Genomic DNA, 27,938 nt, shown 5'->3' with positions numbered 1-27,938 from the left:
TCAGATATCTGAAAAGTAATTTGCTTGATATTTGATACTGCAGAAAAGGAAATACAATCTACAGGATAGTGTTGGAGATTTGACCTTTATCTCATGTTCTCATATTTGTGAAGTTGTAATAGAACATTTTCTTTGCAAAAGAAAAAGAGATGATAGTGTTATGAGAAAGTGCAGCAATTTTTGTTAAATATTTTATTTGATATTTAATATTTTTATGTACTCTATTTAATTTTTAAGATTTGGGTATTTATGAACACATTTGAGCAAAGCATACATTCTGATATTGATGAAAATAATATATTTTAAAGAATATTAATGACGGGCCCTTATGTTGAAATAAGTCGTCATTGTGAATTAATCCTTTTTTTAACTGAACTAGAAATATTTTAGGCCAATATACTAAATTACAAGGCTTTTTGGAAACAATGCAATATTGTAGACTTACTGTAACATATAAGATTATTATAACATGATTTTGGCACCAAGTCATTATATAAAGTAGGTACGTATGAGGCATTAAACTCCAGGGCATTAAACTGCGGCCCTGTGCTGGATCATTAACCAAAAGGCTGCTTGCCTTATCACTTATCACTGTAGCTTCTCGTAGCTTAGGGTGTTGATGGGGAATGGTGAGGATTATGAGGCACCAAACGATAAAATTTTTGGTATGATTTAAAATTCAATTTTAAAAATGTTAATTTTTTCTTTTTTCACATTTACATTTAGCTGTGTCCATTTGACGGTAGTGAGTGTTAGCACTCACTACCGTTTCAGTCTAATTCAGAACATTATTTTTTCACTATTTTTTTCTTTTTGATAAAAATACTTGAAACTTCATCCACCGACTACTAATATCTCACACTACTCCTTTGAGAAATATGTTTCTGCTTGAGTTTTTTTTTGGCAATAGTTTCACTATCTTCCCTGCCTGTTGGCTCATCCACAGCTGACAGTTTTAGCTTTCATCAAACTACAGCACTTCCTTTGATCTAATGGCATTTTTACATGGTTTTAGTCATTTAATCTTTCATAGCTTGGAAATGTCTCTTAATAAAAGTTTCATCTTGAAAGCCAGCTAATTTAAAGCATTATCTTATATCAAGAGACGTTATTTTGGTGAGACTTACTAGACTCCTGAGGTATGTGCCTGGGACGTTTTGTCCTTGTCAGGGGCGGACAGATATAGCTTGGAAACCTAGATCAAACAGAAGTACATCAACCTAATAATTTATTGGGGTATACACTACTGTTTTATTTAAAGAAACTCATTTTGGCTGAGATTTTCAAATGATTCTAAATGGTTGATTGTGAAAAAAGAGATCCTACTGATATTGTGATTTGTTTATTAATTGGTAAACTAAAAGAGCCTTTTCTCATTGCGGGGCTGCCCTTATGTATATCCTCAATGCTAATATCTTGCCCTGACAGAAGTGTCTCTGTGATTGTAGTGAAATACAATCACAAAAACAAACCACTGTCTTTTTTCAGGGACAGGATTTTATGAACATGTGTTGTTTATGCATAGTCACTTTGTAGTGTCCTTAGTTTTTATGTTTGTACCCCCAGAGAGCTGTAAAAGATCTGCATCAGTTTTAACAAGGATGAGGGTAGGACACTTGGAACTAATGTGTATTGACACAATATATGCATGAAATTATTTATGGTTTTCAAACTTTTTTGCAAATAGAAAACCAAAGTGTGATGTGCATTTGTATTCAGATCCTTAAGTAATACTTTGTGGATACTACTGGTTCATCAGGTCCAGTTTTAGGTCTTTTGAGGTTTGTTTCTCTGCAGATCTACAGATGGAGATTTTTTCCCACTCTGTTTTGCAAAATAGCTCAAATTCAGACAGATTTTATAGCACCAGTAAACAGCAATGTCAAGGGCGCAGTGAAAAGCCCTGCTATAGATTCTCAAAATTGGATTTACAAGTGGTTCAGTCTAAGTAGATTTACAGAAGGTCTATTCTTACAGATAATATGCTTTGATATAAACCATTCCACTGTATCCATGGCTGTATGTTTAGACTCACTGTCTTGCTGTGGGCCGAACTACAGCCTTTGTCTCTTCCAGTGTTTTTCTGTATTCAGCTCCATCTGTGTTCTCATTGAGTTTTACATGGAAGGGATGTGTTCAGAGTGATGCACCGTGTTCTACATGCAGGCCCCAACAAATGAATTGTGGTCTCATGTAACCAGAACAACTTTTTTACAAGGCCGCTCTATCCAGTACACAACTTTTGACATACTTTAAATGTGACTTGGCTGATTCATAGATTAGGCCTCTCATGTCCCTACTTGTCAGTTTATATAATGGCCTTATGGCGGTAGGATTGCAGTTGTGGCTTGCTCTTTAAATTTTCAGATGATGACTAAAACAGTGCTCCATGAGATATTTAAAGGTTGGGAAACCTCACGTTGAATATCTGCACACATTTATGCTGTGTTCGTTTGTCCTCATCCTGCTTTTGTTCACAAAGGCTCTCTAGCAAACCTCTGAGGCTTTTTGATTGAGGATTTATTTGATTATACTGTTGGATATGTCATTGGGGTTGTTATAGTTTTGCCTATTGTTTTTTGACATTTAATAATTTATAAAATTTTCATTCATTTGTTGCATTTTAGAACTTTCTCTAGCTGGCATCATCTGGTAAAGGATTTTGGCTCTTTCCTATAAAAATGGTATAAAACAATAATGATAATAGAAAATGAATGTTTATCAGGGCAGCTGGTTGCAATGGATTTAATTCAGGGGTGTTAGAGTAGAAAGGTTGAACACAAATGCACAGCATACGTTTTAGTTTTTTAATTAGTAAAAAAGGAAATATAAGCAATCAGGTCAGTTTTCTGTCTGGTACAGGGGAGATAAATTTGGAAATGACTTTTCGTATATGGTAAAAGGCAGGCCTTTGGTAAGAGTTTAAAGTCATTTAAAGAGTTGTGACTCTCACTTTTGTTTTTGTTACATATTCTTTTTTAATTTACATTTATACTTTATTGATACATATTTGTTTTATCTTTTTTATATGATTTCATTGTATAACTTTATTGTCAGGAAGCGGTGTGGTGAAGGGTGGTGAGGCAGACGCAGCGGACCCAGGTATGATGAATAAGGTGATTTTAATGGTGATACTCAGTCCAAACAACGAGCAGCAGTCACATACACTGAACACGAAGAGACTAACATTGACGACAAACTGACTAGACATAGACGAGGACCCGACGACGAACAAAGAACACAGGTGGAGTTAAATACATGGGAGGGTAATCATAGAAACGAGACACAACTGGGAACAATCAAGGGGAGGACAGGACAACGAAGAGACTTAAGGACACAGAAAACTCTAAATAAACACAGAAAAACACAGATCATGACATTTATGATCACTGATTGAAGGGTTTTATTGTTGGATTATTTCTTTTTACACTATTTAGGTGGAAGCTTTATATAAGTCTATTGGACTTTTGCTTCTTCCTGCACTATCTATACTTTTTTTTAAAATATCTTTGATCTGTATTTTACTTGTGTAAAATAAACTATTATTTACATTTTAAAAATATACACTACTTTTTGTGGTTTTATTTAATAAAAACACAAAAATAATCTATTAAACCTTGCAGTTTGTCCATCCATACATTATCCTACATGCTTCTCCCTAGTGGGGTTTTGAAGGCTGCTGGTGCCCATCTCCAGCGGTCAGTGGGCAAGAGGTAAGGTGAACCCTGGACAAATTGCCAGTCCATCGCAGAGCTTGTTAGTTGTGTTCGACCTATAACTAACATACCATTGGGAGACATACTTTCAAATAACACACCTCATGTTTTATTAGGATTTAAATGTTTTTCTTCTAATTTAATGCAAGAATTGAAGACAAAGCAAATAAGCTAGAAAAATCAACATTGGCTACTTATTTATTGTCACATTGGCTACTTATTTCTTGAGATTTTTCTTATTAGATAAAAAAAAGTCTGTGTCCATGAATGACTCTCACTGTAGTGATCTTCAAAAACATATCAGCGCAGTTCCTACCTGTCAGTGTTGAGAACATTTGCCTGTCTCCCATGTGTACGGTGTCTTTAACACTTGTCAGGTTAGAGTGCTGGGAAGCTCTCACGGCCCCATGTCTGTGTGATACTTCAGACTTAATAACGCATGTGAGTAAACATAAACAGCATATCTTAACAGCAAGAAATCTGTCTCAATTGAAGATCACTAGCCTGCTATTTTTAAAACAGGTCAGATTTATAATTTCGTGTTTGAAAAAATGTCTTTATTTAACTAAGAAAAGTGTGAATCTGCTTGGCAAGGTCCTAGAGGACTGAATGAACATTTTAACGGATAATTCAGGTAGAACTCCAGCTTTTCCTCTTTTAAAAATAGTCTATTTTTACATACAAAGACAAAAAGACTTATTGTTCAGAAACAGGAAAGAGTTTTGGCAGATTGAGGGGAGGAGGGAGTCTATTAAAAATGCATAAATGCACAAACAAATCATATCAATATTGAGCAAAAACAGCATGCACTGAATGATCACTAAAGTGGAACACTTTAAAGTACCCAAACAACTTCTGCAGACTCCAGTTTACACCTACTTGATCTTCATAATAAAAATTTTCTCGTCATATGTTACTCCTCCATGTCAGTTTTGAAATGGTGAATTTAATCCTCCCAGAAAACCAGATAAATGCTGGAGTATGTGATGAAGTTACTTCAGCTTCTTCCTCTGGGTTTAGACAGTGTTACAAACATTATCTTGTTCCATAGTGCTTATTAACCAGTGGGAGAAATGTTTTCTCTTGTTCTCTGGAACAGAAAAAAACAGAAAATGCCATCTTTCTTGCAGAGCCTCCACCTTAACACTCAGGCAAATCCAAGGTTGGACTGAGTAAGCTGTATCAATGAATCAGTGAATAACCCCGTAATCACATTCCTTTTTTTTCTCTTGCTAACCAGGAGTCCCAAAAAGGTTGCAAAGTCTTTGAACATAAAGGGTGCTACAATCTTGTATCAAGGACAGTGTATTTTCTAAGGGGTAATTTCTGGTTCCTGTTATCAACGCAGTGGGGGAAGACTGTTGTTAGTGGAAAATAAGATGGAGTGGGAGAGACAAAGCTGAACCCTGAAAGAAAATTGAGTTCTTAAAAGATCCACCAGGGAAATTTCTAAACAAACCTTTTGCCAATTGAGTTATTGACTCAATTTTTACTTCTTATGTTCCTTTAAACCCCATTTGTATCTTAAAACTGGGGCTGGTAACTTCACTCCTTCACTTCATAAATTTTATTTTTGGTCTTTTCATATCCAACTCTTATGGATACAGAGCCTACCATATATAAAAAGACCTGTAGAGACCCAGCTCACTACTTATCATATAATTTGTAATAATTGTGAAACTGAATTATTGAATTACTTCTGAATGGCCAGAAATTGTTTCATGATTCCAGTAAATAACATACTAGAGTAGTAGGTGGCTTGGAGTATTTTAGGGTGTTTTCCCACCTGATAGTCTGGTAGACTCTGTTTGATTGGGGGCTAAAATTGCACCATATGTTACAATTTCAACTGGTGCAGTTCGTTTTCACACTGCATTGTGTCAAATAATCAAAACGAATTGAAAAACCTGTTCACCTCAAAAACTGCTGAAGGAAACGACACAAAAACCTTCAAAGAAGACATGAGTGCAACTTTCTTCTCCACAGAACATAAACAAACATGGAGTAGCGTCAGATTTTAGCAGTTGTAGGATTTCTGTTTAACCTTTGGTAATAGACCATGAGCCATTTCTCCTGCTACCACTAGACTCTCGCATTTGTTTTGGTTGTACTTACCCAGTGGTCCAAACAGTTTTAGAAAACATTGTACAAGTAAATTTAATAAATCATTGATATTTTAACATGTTATTATTAATCTCCATAATTCATAAAACTAAACCACTAAATAAACGCAATTAAACTCATACACAGGGATTTTAAGTACACTGGTATGAAATATGAGGTAAAAAAGGGAAAGAGGTAAAAATAATAGCATGTCAGGGTATGAAATAGTGAAGGGCAAATTGACCCAAAGCCATCTTTAACACTTTATAGCTGTGGTGTTGATGACTCTGTGAACTTCAGCATCTCCCACCGAGCTCTGCTGAGAATCGATGCAGACAGGGGGCTTTATTTTGATGGGCACACCATGTGGTCAATCAAATGCAGAGACGGACTAGGATTATTTTATCATATGAAAGAAGAAAGGGCCTCCGAAGGCAACAAGAGCAGTGGTACTGGCCCAGTAACTAGAGTGAGAGAGAGAGAGAGAGAGAGAGAGAGAGAGAGAGAAGGGGGACTTGGATTTATATGCAAATGAGTTGGGGAATAAGTGAATGACTAAACAAAAGCTAGTTCTGCTTGTATTTTTATAACACTGAAGAATTCAAGAGTTAAGAGAAATAAAAATATTCATTAGAGCAACAAACCTGCAACGAGATGGGTGGGTCTGTATTCAACTGTTTATTGAAAATGTTAGAATAATAAATGAATCATTTCTAAAATAGAAAAATATGAATGAAGGCCCACAAACATTTGTCACCTCAAACCCTCATGTGTCAGATTTAGTACAATGTATTGCTGCCTTGACACTGAGACACACCAAAGGAGAGCCAAACAGGTAAAGACTTTTGTCTTCAAAACAGCCCAATACCAGTAGTGCTGCTATTTTAACCAAGGCTGCATTCTGATAATTACAAACCTGGATAAAACCTGTGAGAAGTTGCAAAAGATGTGAGACAGAAGCAAGAGTTCTTTCCATCTGGAGAACAATCCTTAACATACAGCCATGGCTGCAATGGCACTGCTTACATCCAGGCATCTTTACTGGTTATGGTGGCCCAGTCCAGATTTAAATTGAAGACCTAAACATGTCAATTACAGACTCCCTTCGTCTAATTCTTCTGAGCTTGGTCTATTTACAAGATATAATAATTTTTCCCTTGAAATTGTCACAAAAATTGTTCTAAGCCATCAATCAGGGGAAATTACATAGCATAGTAACAACAGAAACAAAGACTACGGAGTATTCCAGAAGTTCAAATTTTCTGGTACTCAGTGTCTCCAAACAAAACTTTTCTAATTTAGAGATGTAAATGGGCAACAGATGCTTGAGCTATTTACTGCCCTCTGATCTGGTAGAACAATTATTTGCATCCTAATTTTACCTTTGACCTTATGATAAGACAGAGGAGCATTCGGTTACTTGCAAATTCCCTTACATTTCAAATTTATTCTAGTGCTTGTTGACTGAATAAGAATTTATCAGTATGGTAATGTGGTGTTTTCTAACTCAACTTTTGGTTTTCTCTTTACAACAAAGCAAAGTATTAACACACAAAATTGTTTTTTTCTACTTCTCAAATAAATGTGTACATTACAAATTTGCAGCCCCCAAACATTATGAAATATTGTACTATAGTACCATAAGAGAGGTACTTTAGCTTATTAGAGGCAATTGTTGGCTGCCTGGAAACCACCAAGATGGCTTCAGATGACTGTAAAACATGTAACCGCTTCTTTAGTTTTATAACCATTTTAGTCACAAAATAATTACAAACAGTTTTCCCACTGGAGAGTTTACTAAACCCTGCCCAACATTGAGGAGCACTGGAGCTGTAACTTAGCAACTGCAACTGCTGGATTTAGTAGCAGACTGGGTTTAATGCTGGTATCTGTTCTGTAAAACTACAATTTTAGCCTGTATGGTCAGTGAAATCACTCCTTAGATTAGTTATCTAGTTAATATTTTACATGTTAATTACAAACACAAGCAATGGGATTATAAAAGCCAGTAAGAATAAAAACCTTATTCAGACTCTGCACATCTACAGTGCAAGATTTGGCACTTTGGATTTAGCAGAGCCCCCCTGAGATGCAAACAAATAATGGCCAAAACACTACAAGAAAAAGAATAATTGTGTTAAAACCACATGTACTCATGAAATATGAAAAATTAAGAAAAACAGACACTTTCTACAACACAGGAGCAATGAAAAAGTACACATAAAGTATTTAACAAAACCTGGGCAAACACACAGCTTTCCAGGAAAATAATGAAGTACAAACATTTTTGTATAAAATAGGATGTGTATATTGTAGTTTAGATCTGCTGCAGAAAGCATATGAAAATAGATCAGCAAGGAAGCATTCAACACATAAAAGAAAAAAAAATATCAAACAGCGTTTTTGAACAGAAAACATTTTAAAGAACGAACATGGACATAGCATGGTTTCTAATTTTTGATTGTGAATAGATGCATAAGCATGATGCATAAGCATGGTTGCTTGATTTTATGGTTTTTTTTCTTACCAGCTTCCTTGAAGAGGTTAAAACAGAAATTTCATCAACCAAATTTTAAATGGTTTTTGTTTTCATAAAGGTTACAATGTGAGAGGTGAAGCAGAACTTCATATGCAAAGTTTAAAGTACAGTACATTACTTTCACAAAAGTCTCTTCAGGTTTTGCAATGTGGTTGTCAATAGTTGGAACAGACTTGAAATAAGATTAGCATTTTTAACATACAGTGCAGTGAAAAATCATTTGCCACTTACAGATGTGTACTTTTTAGTCACACTTACATGTTATAGATCACCAACTAATCTGTAATATCAGGCACAGATAACCTGATTAAGTATAAAAAGTGGCTTTTAAAAAATTTTAGGGAAAAAGTTAATTTTCACTTTTACACAATCTACTACTCTACTCATTATCTAATCTTCTAAATATATTCTAAATATATTAAATATATATATATTAAATATATTATATATATATATATATGTATATATATATATATATTTAGAAGATTTACTTAGTTTTGAGTGTGATTAAGAACCTATTCCCAGTACTAAGCACAACTAAATAAAATTGTAGCTTCCGTAAAAGAAAGTGTGAGTTACGGCTCACTTTATAATGAGTTTTTTATAATTGTTTTCTGGGTTTCCGGTTTTTTTTCTACTTTGCTTATGTTTATTTCACGCCTTGGTTCTGTCATAGGTTGTTTCACCCACATCCTTTCACTCTTATACCCCTTTGTACAGCATATGTAGCCTTTGGTTTACTTTGTTCTCCATGACATGTCAAGATTTGCTTCCTGGATCTGTTTTTAGAGTCCTTGATTGTATGCCACAGCAGTCCTTCTGTCTGCAGGTGTTAGTGTGTATTATCTTGTTTTGCTGCTAATCCTCTTCTTATTTTTGTACTTCATGTACATTGTATTGTTTCTCCATGTATTGTATTGTTCTTGATGTTATCAAGGCTGCTTTTGCATTACAAAAGTCTTCTTACTATTTTACCTGTGCCTCTCAACCTTAGTCTAAAGGAGTAAGCAGGACAAGTTATCACTCGTTGTGAGTCCTTAAAACATCCTGGATATCTTACACTAAAAACTGTCAACCATTTGTCATTAGTAGTTCACACATTAATTTAGAGCAAAATTATCAAATGCTTCAATGACAAGTTGCCTGTGTCATTAGGACATTTTTGTCCATTGGTTCTGTTTTTTCCACCCTTTTCATACTCAATTCCAACCAGCATACATCCCCTGACAACAACTGAATTTGTTTCATACAAATGTGTTAAGGAACAAAAGAGCTTTGTTGAGATATTGAGTTGATAATATAAAAAATAATGAACTTTAAGGAACTAAGTTCATTAGTTCATAACAACAGAAGTTTGTTACAATGCCAATCTATGAGGGACAGTATTATAAAAAGACCTCTGACAAATTTTGAGATAACACATCAACGTACAAGTCCATGTGCACCATGCAGTGATATCTAAAAAGACTTTTGGGCCCAATCATTGGTCTTTATTGAATACCCTTAATCAGTGTTATCACAAATAACAACAGTCATTTTTGAATGCTCAAAAAGTTAAGTGAAAAGTCAACTGATGGTCAATCGAGACTTCATACAAAAAATGGGTTTCAGGCTGTCAAAATGGATCTAATATAGAAATATATAACTTATACGTAGGTGTAAAGCACAGAAACTTCATGTCATTGTGGTTAAAAAAAATCAGGTCAGTATGTGGGAGTGTAGCTGTTAGAAAGGCATCAGCCTTTCTATTCAAGCACACCTTTCATTTCCACTGTGAGAGAATCCAAAAATGTACAGACTGAGAGTAAACAAAACAAAAACAACTCCCGCCAAAATAATTCTCAACTCAGGTCCTTCAGAGAAACCAAATATATTTCAACTCAGAACCATGGACCGGACCCGAATCTCTTATCTTTTTTTGACTTTCAAGCAAACTTTGATTCACAGCCGGGAGAGGCTATATGTGTAATAGAGAAGGAGGTAGTACTGGTGGGGGGCATTTTCCCTTTTCCTTTATCCTTGCCTCAATTGTTTGTCCTAAGGCAACTTTTCCAAATAGATTCTGTCCAAATCTTCATAGTACATTAACCTAAATTCAGCAGATTAAATGTGGGCGTGCTCCACGTTTGGAGACCTTTAGTCCTCGATGCGGCCGTCGCGGGTTCGAATCCCAGTCCCAGCGACATTTGCCGCATGTCTTCCCCCTTTCCTTCCCCTTTTCCTGTCAGCCTACTTTCATATAAGGGACACAGAGCCCACAAAAAGACCCCCTGGAGGGGGAAAAAAAATGTGGTCCTCACTAGCTCTCCCCTCCCCATGCTGTAGCTGATCGTCCCCCTTTCTTGTCAAAAGCCATGCTCCATTTTGTGCTTGCAGTAGTCTTTCTCTCTGTTCAATGGCCAGAAAGATGGGAGTGAACGAGGACATGAGTAATGACTAAAATACCAATTTTCTTGTTGGCTCTAAAACCACAGCATGAGTGCTGTGTGGGTACATCATTAAGTGTATCTGGGTCTTATGAACACCCCTAGGCACTATAAATGAAACCTCTCCTAATGGTCCAGGGAACCATTTACAGCCAACAAATACATACTTTGTGTCAACTAAAGGCAAAATCTTCTGGGTATCTGTTGAGTCTCATTATTTTGTGCTGGTCATAATTAATGAAACCACACATTAAGTTACTGATTCATTCAAAGAGGAGTCTTATCTTGTGTTAGCTTATATGTGATTTTTTTTTTTTAGATGCTTTCACTCTGGGGCAAATTTTTAATTGGTTTATGCAAACTGAATGCTAAATAAGAAAGTATTTTATTTATTTTCCTAGTTCAAGTGTCAAAGATATTGTGTAAACCCTCCTAACAAACACAAAATAATTAAAGCTGCTAGCATGAACTTAATTAGATTCTGACCTTTCAAATTTTTTTGTGTCTCTTCCGTAAACTATTTTACACTCCTTGCCATGACCAGATGTCACCTAACTGTACTAATTTGCTCAAATAGCAATTATCATGATTACAACTGTTCAGGCTAAAAGTGAGCGCAACACAGCTGGACGTTCTCAAAGACACAGGATGTAAAAACTGGAATGTTGAACAAGGTATCAATGCCAACCTAAGAGTTAAGAAGTGATTAAGTCCAGTTTAAATTGGTAAAGTGAATATTTCTATTGCAGTTTATCCAGAAAGGAGGAGGAACAGCCCATTCACACTCACAAATGCACATACATTTATAAACTGATACATGGATTGATAGACAACTTGGGGTTACGCGCCTTACACAACGACATGTGACAGTAGAAAGCTGGAATCTAACCTACAACCTTCTGATTGCAAGATGACCTCTTTACCAGTGAGCCACAGTTGCCCAAGCATTGCTATTTTTGTTTTTGAAAAGTGTTTCAGAGTTGCTTATCTACTTTGGAGGGAAACGTTTTAGCTTTCTGCATTTCTCTTATAATGATATATGCCCTTTAAACTTCTTAATCCCATTGTCAAATGTTGAACTCAGAAATAAAATGCAACTGGAACCATCAAAGCTACCAGCATCTGTGAGAGCAAAAGAGCATTGTTAGCATATTTCTGCTTATTGATTCTCTTTGTAGACCTATCTGAATCACAAAACTGTCCAACATACCACCAAGATAAAGAGATGTCTGACAGTAGTATCAGGTAACACCCTCACATTCAACACTCTGTGAAGTATGTTCTTTGGAGTCAGTCAGGGATTCAAGGAAAACCTGCACATAGCCTAACTGGTTGCAGCATATACCCTTTCAAATCTCCGTGGACTTGACACTGCCTCTTACTGTTCAGTCAGTTCTCCTTCTTTGGAAGGCAGCTTGACTTGCAACAGCAGCTTATTCTTGAGTCTTTTGAAAAAGTTTTTCAACTCTACATTCATACAAAGAAGTGTTATGCTTCAGTAATTTGTGTTTGTAGGTATCATTATGCATTCTAGCTTTATTTTGCACACAGCTACTCTTGCATTTTGATGCAGAGCTTAGTTTTTAATAAATAAAAACATTTCATGCAGACATTAATTAATTAAAACTGACATTAAAAAAATGCATTTTTGTCAGATCTTTTTGTCATTTTTGTTTCTGTCAACACTTGCAGCAGTTTTCAGTGAAAGTAAAAAATAAGTTTGTTTATACATTTCTTGTTGAAAGCAACACAAAGACTAATTTGAGCACTTGGAAGCATTCTGCAGCCAAAAATATATTTTTCCCACTGGAGATGAGTGGAATCGAATGTCTTTGCCTGAATTTCAGCCTGAATTTCACTGTACAATGCACTGCTAGTATATTATTTAAGTGTCTGAATTGAGAATGAAAATGTAGAATTTTTCTGCAATGGCATTATCTCTCTGTTCCTTTTTTTGTTTGTTTTACTGATTAAACCACTATGACGTTCTCTAAGGGATGATCTACATCAGGGGCGTCAAACTCCAGTCCTCAAGGGCCACTGTCCTGCAGTTTTTAGATGTGCCACAGGTACAAAACAGTGGAATGAAATGGCTTAATTACCTCCTTCTTGTGTAGATAGTTCTCAAGAGCCTTGCTAGTGACCTAATTATTCTTTTCAGGTGTGGTGCAGCAGAGTCACATCTAAAAGTTGCAGGGCAGTGGCCCTCCAGGACTGAAGTTTGACACCAGTGATCTACATGATCTTGTTATTTATCAATGTTGAGGTAAACAAGAATGATACGTACAGCAAAAAGGGTTATGTTTATAGACCTTTTCATGAACAAACACCTTGGTGTTGGTTTGCTTTAACGTTATTTTAGTCTTAACTGTTTCTTACTGGGACAGATGACTTGCAAAAGCATTCGTTTTCCCACAAACTAGTTGACACACTATAATCTAAAGTTTCTAAGCATTTATTGTAAATTTTATATAACTGAACAACACTGAGTATTGTAAAAATGTGAAATGGAAAGAAAACAACACATGCTAAATGTGTAACAAGCAAGTATACAATACAAGTCAGGGAGAAAAAACAATAGTCGATAAAGCAAAATCCATAGCTTTAAACAACTAACAGTTCAATTCATCATGACACAACTACAAACCAAGATATGATATTAAATATAAGCTTATAGATAAGAACAGCAATAATTGGAAAAGCTACCAAGTGGACTGGAGGTGAAGAGATTAGGGATACATATTTATTGCATTATTGTGAAAAAAAAAACAAACAAAAAAACACCATAAAGGTTTTAATTTATTGTGATGATAAATTTCTATAAAATTATGTTTAAAAATCTTTGAAACTGACTCTACAGTCAGATTTTTCTTCATTTTTCCACTGTTGGTACCATGAGATCATCAATAAATATTAATAAATTAAAAAAATATTGTTAAATGTAGCTGGGGTGTGCAGGTTAGTGTTTAATCATCATACTTTGTCACTGGTGTCGTGAAGAGCCAATTTCAAAAATTATATATTTTTAAGAGCAATATATTATGTGTTTGTAGTGCTTTGACTGCAGTGACTGGCCATCACACTTGACTATAAAAGTCTCAAAATAAGCTATAAAAAACTTTATCATCACTTTTATTGTTATGATAAATGAATGCAAAATATCATAATTTATATTTTAATTTCGTATGGCCACCCCATATGCAGAGATTCATGAATCAGGTAGCGAATGTATCATTGGGACATCTATGACTAATGGAGTCCTCAAACCTGGCCTTTATAAAAGAGCGACAAAAAAAATCCATTATTTGAAAAAATGTATGAAACGTCATATTTGCAGTACTTCAGTCCCAGACAAAGCTATCATATTGAAGAAGGTCGTCCGGTCAGATAAGACCAATATTCAGCTTTTTGGCTGAAAATGCCACACCTCACCCTGAAGACTCTTCTGGTAAACATGGTGGTGACATCATCATGTTGTTGAGATTTCTATTTCTATTTCAGCAGGGTCACTAAAATAGGACTGCACTGAAATAATGTACTCTGAAGTAATCTGTTTGAGTTTGAACTATTTTTCAAAGAAGTGCTCAGCCACAGAAAACGTAGCCCTAAAGACTTTGTAGTTGTGTCTGCAGTAAAAGATGGTTCTACAAAGTATTGACCGTTGCTGAATATAAGTTTCTTGTGGGAAGAAATTAAATCAATGTATCATTTTCCATCTACTCATTAATTATGCACTGCTTTGTGGTGTTGTGTGTTATAAAGTCCTATTACAATGCATTCTGGTTTACAGTCATATTTGACAAAATGTGAAAAAATTCAACTTGTATGAAAAGCAGCAATACTTGTTTCATAAGCCATTACATGTTATGATTATTTCTGATTTTTACATCTGTTTTTATCCTACTGTGACAGCTCTGTAGAGAAAGCACCATTGAGAAAACTATTTGAGTTGCATTCAACTTTAGACAAATTAGCAACTAAATAGTGAGATAATGCTGATTATACTGGCACACAAAAAGCCAAATGTATGAAAAAAAATCACTCCTCAGTTTGACAAATATAGATTTTCTTGTAAAGTAGATGTGAATTATTTGAAAAGAAAATTACAGACAGAGGAACTTAAGTTATTGTGTTATCTGCAGATTATTGCCTCCAGCAAAACAAATAAAAAAATGTATTCTCCAGAAGTGATAACCATCAGCTGTGAAGCAATCCTTGTTTTCCCTTTTGGAAAAGGATGGATGTTTATATATCTTCTCGATTAGACATGGAGCAGACACGCAACGTGATGAATGCCAGATTAAGCAGAATGTTTTCAAATTAGATTATTTACTGATATATGCATAACACTCAACTATTTATACTTACAGATTGTTGTAATAACATTATGACATGTTTTTACAGTACTTTTAGCATTACTTTTTTTATTTGAAACAAACTGATTTATTTTCTTCTAAATTTTAATTTGTGGTTTAATTTTAATATTATCTGATCGACTGATAACTTCCCATCCAAAAGTGATAAAGCCTGAAGAGGATTTCATATCTGGGTAAATTGGAAGTCAGCACAGACTATTATGGATGTAATTGGTTAATTATATTGCTCATTATAAGTGATGAACACTGAGTGCCAATATTAATTTGACTCATAAATGCCACTTTGTATAAACAACACCCAGAGACAGTCGCATCGATGCATCAGCCAATGTCTGCATGGGAGGTAAGAAAGGTGTCATCTTTGTGTGAAAAAAAAAAAAATCTTTCACAACCTTTCTGGTTAACATCTATGAGAGTATGATGATCTTTTTGTTGTTGTTCAAGTTTGTTTTATTAAAAAAAAGACTTTTCACACTAGTACAGATGAAATCAGCTCTCACTTTTTTATTTGCATCAAATGCATTCTGTAACTTGTTCAATTTATATATGCAAAAACCTAAACTAGTCTTGTAGACATTTCCATTTCAAATAAATGCAATTACTTTTAGTAATTTTGAGCAAGGAGTTTTGGAGCCATTTATCCCCAAGATTCTGAAAACTCTCAGAAGAAATCCAGTCTAAAACCACCAATATCAGTCAGTCAATACTGATGTGTTGGAACAGATTATCTTGTTGCATGAGCGGTTTACCTGTCTGACCTTAAATTCCTCAAACTGCTTGAAAAACCACCTGAGAAATTCCCAAAAAGTTTAATTATAGCATGCTTGATATTTACTGGCCTTTTTTTGGACACTAAATGTTACTGAAAAATGTGTTTAGAGATGTACATTTGAACCTTAAAATCAGATTTGGCGAATACTGCTTTAATGAATAGTCAGTGTTGCTTAACCTTGTGTAGCTACTAAATGCCTCCTGTTTTTGAGATATCTAGTCATTCTGACTGGATCACACAGAACATTTTAACCTTAATCAATTTTTACCAACAATTCACATTTGAATTTTTACCGCATATCAGATGCCAGAGTATTAGTATTTAATTGTTTCTAATGAAACAACAAGCTTCTTTTCTAACAATTCTTACATGAAACCAACAATATTTTTACCCTGTCACACTACTGAAATTTAAAAGGACTAAAAAGATGTGCTTTATGTAAAAAATACCTGATTTCTAAGCATTGAATACTTTACCACAAGAAATTAAATATACAGTTTAAATCCAGGCTGCTGCAGATTCTTTTCTTTTGACACATTAAAACAATTTAATGACATTACTTTGCTCTAAAGATACTATTCTACTCTATGAAGGTCATAAATTTGCACCGACAAGGATTCACTCACTATGGCATGCAAAATTTTTATAGTGGCTCCAACGGTAGGATTGCTTGAACTATTTTCTGACCAATTCAGGTAGTAATTATCTGAGCACTTACAGGTAGTCAGACTGTGTATTGATCTTTTATTTCCAGATGGTCAAGCAGTCATTAAAAACCAAGATAAGATCATGACAAAATTAACTTACATTGTTCTGACGCAGAAACTGACTGTGCATTTTCCAACTTTGTCGTAATAATTGCTGATTATACAAAACAAAAGTGGATCAAAAGTGAGAAACAGACTTTTGAAAGCAGAATGTTGATTTATTTATGTGACAGGGCTTATATACACTCTTAGATGTGTGATCTTTACATTCACATTTAATAAAGTTTTAGATATGGTGTTTAGATATGTGTGCCAATGTAGGAAGCAGTGATATGTCAGGACTGCTACAGAGTTTTTCATTATGTCCAAATCACCAGTGGCACGCTGACTTATCTGGTGATCAAATTATTTATGCAACAGTATTAGATGCATGAGAGTTATTTACCTAAGGTAGCACATCTTCTTGTAGCTAATAAATGACAAACTAAATGCACAATAGTGTGACGAGGGTATTATACAGAACAAAGGTAAAGTGAAACAAATAACATTGCATCAGTGAAGACATTTCTATTATTCAAATATTATATATTAACTGAAATACTTGAATGGTTCATGATTTTTCAACAGGAAATCTTTTTAGGAAGCAGTCACACATTTCTTGTACAAAACGGCTTCATGTAGATTCTAACACCTTTGTTTAGAAAATCTGGAATGTGTTCCTAATCCAGGATAGAGCTAAACAGGAGATTCCCTCTGTCTGAAGCTGTTTTGATCCACAAAGGCCCTGGAAAATCTGTGAGCTTTCCACCTTGTTTTACAGCGTCACCATCCAGCCAATTGGTTCCAACTCATAAAGTTCTTCAATAGAGGGAATGCTTTACTTCATCTGGCTTTCAAAGATTAAATTCAGCCATCAATGGCTTTACATTTTGGAGATTACTGGCAATGATCTAGAGATTGATTCATAGCAAGAGAAAGGCTGACCTTGCAAGAATCGTTGTTTTCCTGTATGAGCAAAGGTGCTGACTTGCGGCTCCTGGGGTCAAAGGTCAACAGGATTCCATAAACCAGACAAATTCAATGGTTGGTTGCATGTACAAATAAACATTGAGTCAGCATACACTGTGCTGCACGGGAATAAATCTTCTGTGGTGTTATGTGTTTAGTACCTTGTGGAAAAGCTGCATTATAATGAAATAGTGAATTAATATATTTTTGACTTAAAGATTTAAACCCTGCTTTATAAAGTAAAATTCTTAATCTCTTAAGATGTGAGACAGCTTTGTGGCTTATAATACTTCCATCACAGTAAAAACATACTATTATAGTTTAAGAAAATATGTAAATTTCAAATATGCAGAGCATTTCTGAATCATACCATTAGAATTTAACAAATTAACAGAAACAAATTTTCATCAATTTATAAAATAAACACAAAGGCTGCTTTTCTAACCACGCTCTTGTCAAAATGTTAGCACAGATCTATGTGATGCATTCTTGCAACAAAGTATATTATTTATTTGAATAAATTCAGATAAAAGCAAGAAAAAGAGGGGATAAAGGACAATAATATGAGTGGTGAAAAGAATGCTCTCCTTGCAGCCACACGAAAGCTTATTTCCAGACCAGAAGACAAAACGGAATAGATGGTAGAGGGGGAAAAAATTAACTACGCTCAGATTGTGACTACTAGTGCAGCAAAGACCTTATGAGTTCTGCCTCAGGGCAGGACTCAAGGTTACTGAACAAAATCTGTAAAAATGTGGTTGTACGAGGACAGCGCAGGCCCAAAGAGTTGAAATAAAATGAAGACAAAGTCATGGAAATGGTGATCAGGGGTTTGCCAACTGCAGTTTTAAAATCTACTATTTAAAAAAACAAAATTGGAGCAAGTGTGAAGCTAGAAGATGCATTAAGACATCATTTTGTATGTTCTTACTGACAATTCCAGTTGGTGGATACAGTGTAACCTAATATTTCTAGGTTTTGTAAGCCCAATTATTGGTGTTAACATAACATTTTTTAAGCTAGTGGTTTTGCTATAATCACTTTGTCTGTTCACTGTGTTCAGCTTTGAACCCTATGTCATTTCCCTTTTAAATGCAGCTGGGAAAACACCTATGGCCTACAAAACCATCTCTCAGACAAAGGTCTTTCTGTCTGTTTGCTAGAAAAGTTTGTGTTCCTGTGCTTTCAGAAGCACAGAACATATTTCAGTATGTTTTCAAGATGTATGTTTCCAAATGGAAATGTTAGACCCTTTCATACTCTTACATTTCAGGGCAAAAATGTAACTTACTCATTCTTTCTACATTTCTACAAAAAAATAGGGTAACTATAAATACAATCTTTGTCAAAGCTTAGCGTAGTTTTAAGCAAGCTGCCACTGAAACATCCCTACATCCTTTCAACCTTTAGATCAACAGGACTTGCCATGCTGGTACTTCTACTGTGCTTTGCAAAAGTGGTTAGGGTTAGAATCTGTTTACAAATCTCTCATGGATAGATAGGAGGCTACAAAGATTCCAGGCTCCTAGTTAAGCACATTTTTCTCAGATCATTGATAAGTAGCTGTGGGCTGTGGTGAATGGTTAGTGGTTAGGGTTAGAATCCCTTGAATCTTTTCACACATTGTTGAACTTGCTAAAGTTATTTTTTTTCCTTCATTTTCTTTTGAATTCTGGCAATTTGACTACAATGGAAAACATTCATTTACCAATTCAGCAGTCTTTTTTTCCTTCGTTTTGAGCCCAGCTCTCTTTCTAGTCATCAGATTTGTAGTACAATTTAGGCAGGATCCTTAATATTAGGAATAATTACTGGATCTGTTAAACGTACTTTGCAGTATAAACGCTGGTCATCTTAGGATGATTAGGTCAATTTTCTTTTGTTTATTTAATAAACAGAACTCATGTGAATGTAATAGAAGGTCTTCTGTTCAAGTAGAACCAGACAGATTTTTTTATGGTTCTCCATGAGTCGGCACTTATTACTAAAGAGGGTTCAGCCCACAGCTACTTATCAATGATCTGAGAAAAATGTGCTTAACTAGGAGCCTGGAATCTTTGTAGCCTCCTATCTATCCATGAGAGATTTGTAAACAGCTTTGTTTACAAAAGGAGCTGAATCACAGCATACAGCATATCAATATGTCCTTTTTGCTAACCTTTAGACTTCATCTGCACTCTGAGACAACTGCAATAAAATTATTATATCCAAGTGCCTGTGCGGCTTTTGTGCAGCAGTTGACATGGAAATTCTGCAATAAAAATGAAAACATACTTTTGACAGTAAGTTATTTTGCATCATAAGAAAGCACAGTGAATCAGTCTAAGTACCAGTTTGCTCCAAACATATTTGAGCTCTAGAAAGGAGACTTCTATGAATATATAGGCATATGTAACAGATAGCTGTTTCCATAATTCACTATATAATTTAACACTGCAGATGATGATAGTTATTTATAGACAGATCTAAAGTTAGGCCAAAACCTTAATAAATCTTCTTTGCAATCTTGTGACTCTTGAAAGCTATTTTAATTTCTCCTAATAAGGTAATAAGCTTTGGATGATTCCCAGCTTCCTGACATAGAAGCCCTAAAGGGCTAGGCTAAGTTGTATTATGTAAATTAGCTTAAACCAATCAGAATGAGTCATAGAACATAAGCATACATATTCCGACTCTGGTCTGTCATACAGAAATGACTCATCTGTTATACTGTTAAGACTTTAAATTTGTTTACGTGATGTTACCAGGCTGTCAGCAGCTTACCCTGTCATTGCAGGTTGGGAGGCATTACGGTAATTTTCCAGCAATTTTGAGGAGACTTCAGGTGAGACATGCAAATGGAGCATACAATAGCTGCATGAGTGGAAATAACCTCTTTGCACTACTACAAGAAACAATTCTGACACTGATGGGAGTCTCCTTTGAATTAACCTTATTTCCAATCCCTACAGATGCGTATATGCACTTTGTGTTATAAAAATATTACAATTTTACACAGACAAACATCGCCTCACTTGGATGTTATTGGTAACCGTTTTGTGATGTGTTATTTCTACCATTTATGAGAAGTTTAAAAAAAATGTAGTGCATAGATAGGGACATCTCTGCAAAACTCTAAGGTTATTTTCATATCCAGGAGCACTTTAAAGAGATTCATAGCAAACACCACCTTATTACAGCATGGAGGGAAAAAGAAACCTAACATCTAGCAGCTTTTTAACAAATGGGCATGATGTAGGTGCTCACAATTTGTGGGTGAATTTTAAATAGGATGAGAACAAATAAAATCATCACTCAGATCATCACTACCAAAACAGTGTGCATTACAGCTTGCAAATCAAAGCCAAAACAATAAAACAAGCAATAACTACACTTGCTTGAAAGTTTGATACAGCTCAGCCTTTCTATTAACACAGTAATAAATAGCTGGTTCTAGAAAAAAAAGCCTTAACCTCAACCTTTTAAAACATTTGAACTTTGATTAAAAGTTGGGTCTGTGCCAAGAACACAACATAATAAGAATAGCTCTATTACTATTTCTGATAAGAAGGGTGGTCACATTTTCAGCCAGATGTCTACAAGATGTGTGTATTTCAATCAGTTTGTTAAGAAACATTTATCAAAATATCTATGGAGATGTAGGTAAATGTTAGATCCAGCATAGAAAAATCTAATTCTGCTTAGATGAGATTAAAGCCAAAATAAAATTACATTTCATATTTTAATGTCTGTGGATGCTAAATGCATTGTCAGTTTTGTATTCTAAGTTTAAATGCATTATATAAAGGGCTAAAAGAAAATGTAATTCATGTTAATGATGGGTGTATACATTTCTGACTGGAGCTGTATTTCAGCTGTATCTTTGACCAAAACAAGAATATTACACTATGTCTTCTTTATTGTTCTGTTCAGGAGACATTCATAAAGTAAATAGTGCAATCAGTTTTGAAGAGGATTTGCAATGAGATGTAGATACATTTTAGATTATATAAGGTATATAAGGTATTTGTTGCTGAGCTTACTTGCTATAAATCACAATGTTTTTCCTAAATCATCTTTTAATTCAGCCTAATATTGATGGTGATGCAATTTGAAAAACCATGAATGTTCTTGCTTTGTTTAGTGCAGGATCTTCTCTTGTTTTATTTTTTGTAATCCATACTAAAAGGAGGAAAATATATGTATGTAATTTTTTTGCCATAATATTCTCAATTTAAATAACTTGTTAAATAGGCCCCACCTATTAAACATTGATTATAGGTATAAAATAGGCTAGAGTATTGACTTATCTGGCTCTATTTGGCAGGAATATGAAATTTGACCCTCTTTACAATCTTTGATGGTCCTTGTGTGGTTGTTTTCATCCTGTAGCCATAAAATGTAAATAATTATGGCAATACGATGGGAGAAATGACACACAGAATAGTAATAGTTCATTTATGAATACACTGGGAAGTTAGAATATCTAGGACAAACTGTGCAGAACATTTCAGATCTAATAACTGCCAGCATGGTGCTCAAATAGTTCGGCACAGTAGCACAGTATCATTATTCAGTGATGGGCTACAACCAGCTCTTCCAAAAAGGAGTTCAGCAATCTTTGTGTTGCTTAGCAATGTAACGTGCTCAGAAAATAGAAGGAGCAGGCTCCTTCAAGGGCGGCACCACCTGTGGTTTTTACACAATTTACACATCAGTGTGTTGTTTGGCACTACAATACTTATTTTAGCTGTAAGAGGCATGAACCAGTTTGAGACATGTAAGCCGCTTTTTGCTTGCTTGATTGGGTTTGTTTTGGGTTTTGGACACTTTTCTATCAAAGCGTTTGGGGGCAAGACTAAATGCAATCTTAATCAAATGCATTTGGAGGAGATTTTGGTTCATAGTCCAGTTTCATTTTCCAGTACAAGTTGGACTCCACTGGGGCTGTGTATTTTCTGCAATCCTGTTTGTGGTGTTCATGAGTGGCATTTGTGGGTTTAATCATGGAGAGGAGAATGTATGGTTTAAGGAACTTTATTGCTTTCAATCAGCAGACACATGTTCTAAACCAGAACAAAGGTGGTAGGTCTGTCTGTCGGCTTCTAGTATCTTAATATTTTGATCACTAATGATAATCACTACTAGTAAGATATGGTTGGAAGTTTGGCTTGCAGTATTGTAAGTGCTAAGAGATAAGCTATTAAAATTTCCACCCGCACAAAACATGGTTGGTTTGGTAAGCTGAGATGCCCATAGTACAGCTGCTTCTCCTTCCCATTTGGAGTCAGTTGAGGTGGTTCAGGCATCTGATTGATCTGCCTGTCGAACATATCCGTTTGCAGATTTTCTTGCCACTATGACGAGACTTCAGGGACCCACAGACAGTCAGCAGTCAGACTGTGGCTACTAACTTACCAGTCACAAAGTTACAATCTCTTTGCCAATACAAATAGAAAACAGCCAATGTTTTGGGATCAACTCAATGCATTTATGAAATTACATCAGATTTATACAGTGCTATATTAGGTCTTTATTTAGATTTTTAGATAGGGTAAGGGTGATTTTATACACTTCAAAGAGCAATTCAAAATGTGTAAGAAAGAAGATTTCGCTGTCTTTTGAGTTTGGTAAATAAATGTCTACAATTATGTTAAATGCCACAGACTACTGACCCTTGAAAAAGAATTGTTCATATCTAAGAGACTAGGTTATTTCTCACCTAAAAAATTCATATCACTACAGCCTACTTCAAACAACCCCCATTTAAAATAAGAAATAAAACCAAGACAAATGTGAGTGATTTCACCCTGATTAGTCTTGTTCTTTAGCCAGAATATCCATGTAATTTCCTTATTCCCCTCCCTTAGATTGGTAAACATTTCTTGTTAAATAGGTGTCAGTCGGAATAAAAAATGTATTACTCATGTGGGTCCAGGATTTTTTTTTTTTTTTTTGACGGTACTCTTATGTGAAATTAATGTTAAAAAGTGAGCAAAATCTTGCGCTAAGCAGAGACAGATCAGACTGTAGATTGCCTCTTATTACTTCAGAGCTCATTGCAGAAATTTTCACAGTGTGCAATAAATCAAGCTCAATACATTTTCACTCCCACAGTGTGCTCAAACCACATGCTGAGTGGTTGTTTGGAAAACGGGTCATTGCCTTGATCATGAAAGCTTGTCCATGCTGTAATAGACCGTGATGAATTAAACTCACTTTAACAGCTTTCAGGGCATCATCTGCATTTTGGCGACATTCTCTAAAAGTGGCTTCTGTCTTCTTTTTCATTACAGTAATCTACATCCCAGTCTACTAGACTGAGCAAAGAAAAGGTTCATTAAATTGTATTTTCAGTTATTGGCTCACATTTCTTTTGCCTAACTGGCTGAGCAGAAAGAAAGATGTGATCTGATTGCTAACTGCAATATTTTTACTCCATAAACACAAATAAAACAAGCAGATGTAAGAAGTCCCTTTTAATAGTATGCTTGAAAATTATTGTATATGAACTGCGGAAAATTAAAAGGCATACTTAGATACTTAAAATGCTGGTCCTTGTGGCAAATACAGTATGTTAATTTCAAATGATCTAAAAATAAAAGCAATACTAGAAGTGTTATGAAAGTCATTTGGAGTCAGGATGGACAATAGCGCCTATAAACATATAACCCCTTCTGCTGCTTCTCTTACCAAACAAAACAAAAATGTATTTCTTCTCCACTATCTACCTAATGCCCAATGTCAACAGATACCATCCCAGTTTCTCAATGCATTTCTTTTTTTCTTGTATTCTTGCAGGTAGTTAAATAATTTGGTGCCAGCTGTCTACAATATTGTGCTAGTTGTGATGTTTGTAAGTTATACCACTATCTGGGTATGTATATGTTGTGCTTGTGGGCTGTGTTATCTTCAGTGGAGCTGCAAGTTTCCACCAGAGGGTGGGGCTGAGCAGTGTGGTTCTGCACACCTGCTACTTATCAGTCCATCAGCAGATGCTTAAGAGGATCTGGCTGCTGGTCATTTAATTCCTGTATGTCAGCTGTGGTGATACCGCTAAACCTGCTACATAGTGTGAATTTACTAGTGGTCTTTCAAGCCTCATGTCCACTCAGTTCATCGTTCCTGCTTCCAAGGTACCCTCTTAAGTTACTTCCTGGATTGCTCTCTCTCACCCGTCCTGCATGCAAAAACCTCTCAGATTTCATTTTCCAAGACCAGCGTTTGCAGGGCTCCACACTTTCACTGATACTCCAACCAAACCTGCCCTGCAATGCTCTAACATCTATTCCACACAGACTTACACCCCCGTACTCTGTTCCCTTCTTTCATGCTCCAAACTAATCATCTAAGTTCAGTAAGACCTTCCACAAGGTTTCTCCAGCAACATTCACATCTGTTATTCCTCCCACTCATCTCTCGCCATCTTCCTCAGTGATTCCACTCCTTACTCCCCTCTTGGATCAACTCATCTCCACTTCTTCCTGAATTGCAATAAACCTATCAAGCTTTTACCATTGTCTCCCGAGAGCTTCTACACATGTGGGTCAGAAGAGTGCCTCAAACCATGACAACCAATGTAAAACTTTTAGGAGCAAATTCACATTTTTAAATTCTTCTCTACTCTATTGGTTTGTGCTAGCACATCTGTTTTTTAAAAATATTTTAATAGGGTATTTTATTTATTTGGTTATGTGCTCTTTCTGTGTTGTACAGGAGCCGTGGTGTACCCAACTTTCCAACAGTTGGCCATTGGTGGTGAGTAGGTGTGAACAATGCATTGATTTAATTTAAAATTTCTGTTTAAAAATATATGGTTAAACTTTGTATTTCAAAAATATATATTTTATAAGCTCACCTAACTTGACCTAACTTTTTTAAATTTGTATTTCATGAGCAAATTATAAATCTGGCCAGGTTCTTTCATGGTTGTCTTTACTATGCATCTTTGTGTGGTCCTGTAATTACTAGAAACTTGCCCATAGTGTTGGCTGACCACTGAGATGGGAACCAGTGCCACCAACACTGTGTCCTTACAAGGACACGCTGATATAGGAACTCGATAGGTGGGACAGAATCCTTGAACACTTTTTTTTTAATGTCTTTTTTTCCCCGCAATGATAACATTCCAAAAGTACAGTACATCTGCCATGCTCAACTTATATTTTGTCTATACGTGTTTTCTCAAACTTTATAATATAAAAAAGTAGATGGCTCTGCTCATGGGTTGATGCTGACTGCCCTCCTTGAATTTAAATTAATCTTTTGTTGTCTACTGACAGCGTGTTTGTATTCCTTTCACTTCATAGAAGTTAATTGAACCACAGTGTACTCATGCTCATTCCTGCACTGCAATATCTCTGTCTCAGAAACTGAAACATCACTGGTACTTTAGTCTTCAGATAGCATCAACTTTTTTTTCTAGAAATACTGATTTCTGAGACATTTCAATAAATTTGAATTGGCTAACCTGAACATATAAGACTTGTCTGCTATGTGCCTGCAGTTTCCAAGCCAGCATACAATCATCTCTCAGTGAGCACCTGCAGATGCTTTTTGCTGAACTTTTGAGTATCCATCCATGTTTATATAAATCTACATATGAAAAAACGCTATACTGACTCTTGCTTTTTGAACTTCAATTGGCTTGAAATTGGTACAAATAAATGCAAATATTTTACATCTATCTACATGATGTTGCAGCCTAAGTAAAAACCTCAGTTGTTTGGAGTGGCCATCACAACACTCCATCACTCTGATTTAGTGGATAGAGCTGAACAGGTTTGTGTTGTGTGCTTGTGGAAAAAATACCCCAAACATTTATTGTCATGCAGTCTACAAAGCAATTCTAAATAACACTAAAAATCCCTGGCATTTAAAAAACTGTAGTAATTTGGTCACTTGACCTAAAACAGAAAAAAATTGTCAGCTCTGATGTCAGATAATGAAGAAAAGAAAGGTTGTACACCTTTTAATTCAGTGAATGTAAATATTTTGTTTAAACTTCTGTGTATACTGCAAGTTTATGTACTAGGATTTCTGTGCCCACGTCTACCATAGTCAAATGAGGAGCTCAGTCCATGACAATATATACAATCAGTAGGAAATTTTTTAAATTTTGACTTTCTACATGTAGATAAATTTGGTCCCATGTGAACCCAGCGCTGGAGGCTTTCTGTTAATCCTCAGACTGATGTTTCCTTTTGGGAACATATTATTATTACCACTACATATTAAAGAAGCCAAACTTGCTCGTGGCCAATTATATATATTAAGTGGGGTCTATTTTTAAGACAAATATATGCTCTACTCTGATGTCTTTAATTGCTTAAGCACCTTAAAAAGCACACCTGTGTTGAAAGGGCCTTTGAAAGCCCCTGCAAATCCAGAGGACAAAAGATGAAGTACTTAAGCTGTTAAGAGACGAAACAGGCATGTAAAAGACAGATGAAAGTGTAGAGTACCTTCGCAGGGAAATGCATTTTGTTCGGACCTAAACCATTAGCCCAAATTTGGATTTTTATGCCATCAAAGAGGTTTTCTTTTACTAAGCCTAAATATATTCCACAAGGAAGTTAAAAACAGAGACAGATTAAAATGAATTATTTAGAAATTACACGCTACAACATTATCAGTGTATCAGAACACGGCTTTTTGTATCCTAAAATGTTTCATTTCCCATGTTCTTCAACAATACTCCTAAATTAAACTGCCAACTAATGAATCTGTCTTGAGAATTGTACTTTCTGACTGCGTTATCAATGCAGTATGCCTTTAGATGTTCCCTTATACTTATAAGGGAGGGATTTCATTACTTTTGAAGAGAAGGCACATTTTATTAATATGATTTCAAGTATCAAAAGCAATATTTTGAGAGGGATTATAATCTGTGTAACTTTACTTAAGATAAAAACAGGTAGACTGAAAATATAGCAAAAATGATTAGATTTTGATTAAATCATTCTGTGTATAAAAGTGTAAATGGATAGCACATTGCTAAATTGGAATCCATTTTCTAATATTTTTTGCTTTTATGCTGATATTATACACATGTTAATTCATGATTTGTAGATACCTTTTTATTTTTATGCAATATTTTAGGAATGCCAGTGCATGTTATGCTCTTTCTATGCCTTTCCCCTAGCAGACTCACAAGTAGCGTGTATAAGTGATGAATATTTTAAACTCTTCCACAAAGGAGAGAAATCCAGCCCTATCTGTGTACACAGTGCTTAAGGATCAGTTTTTTTTTCAGGTTGTGAGTAACATCAGTGACTACATCACACCCACATTTATGCATGTAATAACTGAT

This window comes from Xiphophorus couchianus, chromosome 22 (genome assembly GCF_001444195.1).
Source record: "Xiphophorus couchianus chromosome 22, X_couchianus-1.0, whole genome shotgun sequence".
NCBI lineage: Eukaryota > Metazoa > Chordata > Actinopteri > Cyprinodontiformes > Poeciliidae > Xiphophorus > Xiphophorus couchianus.
Note: the sequence above shows the minus strand (reverse complement) of the source record.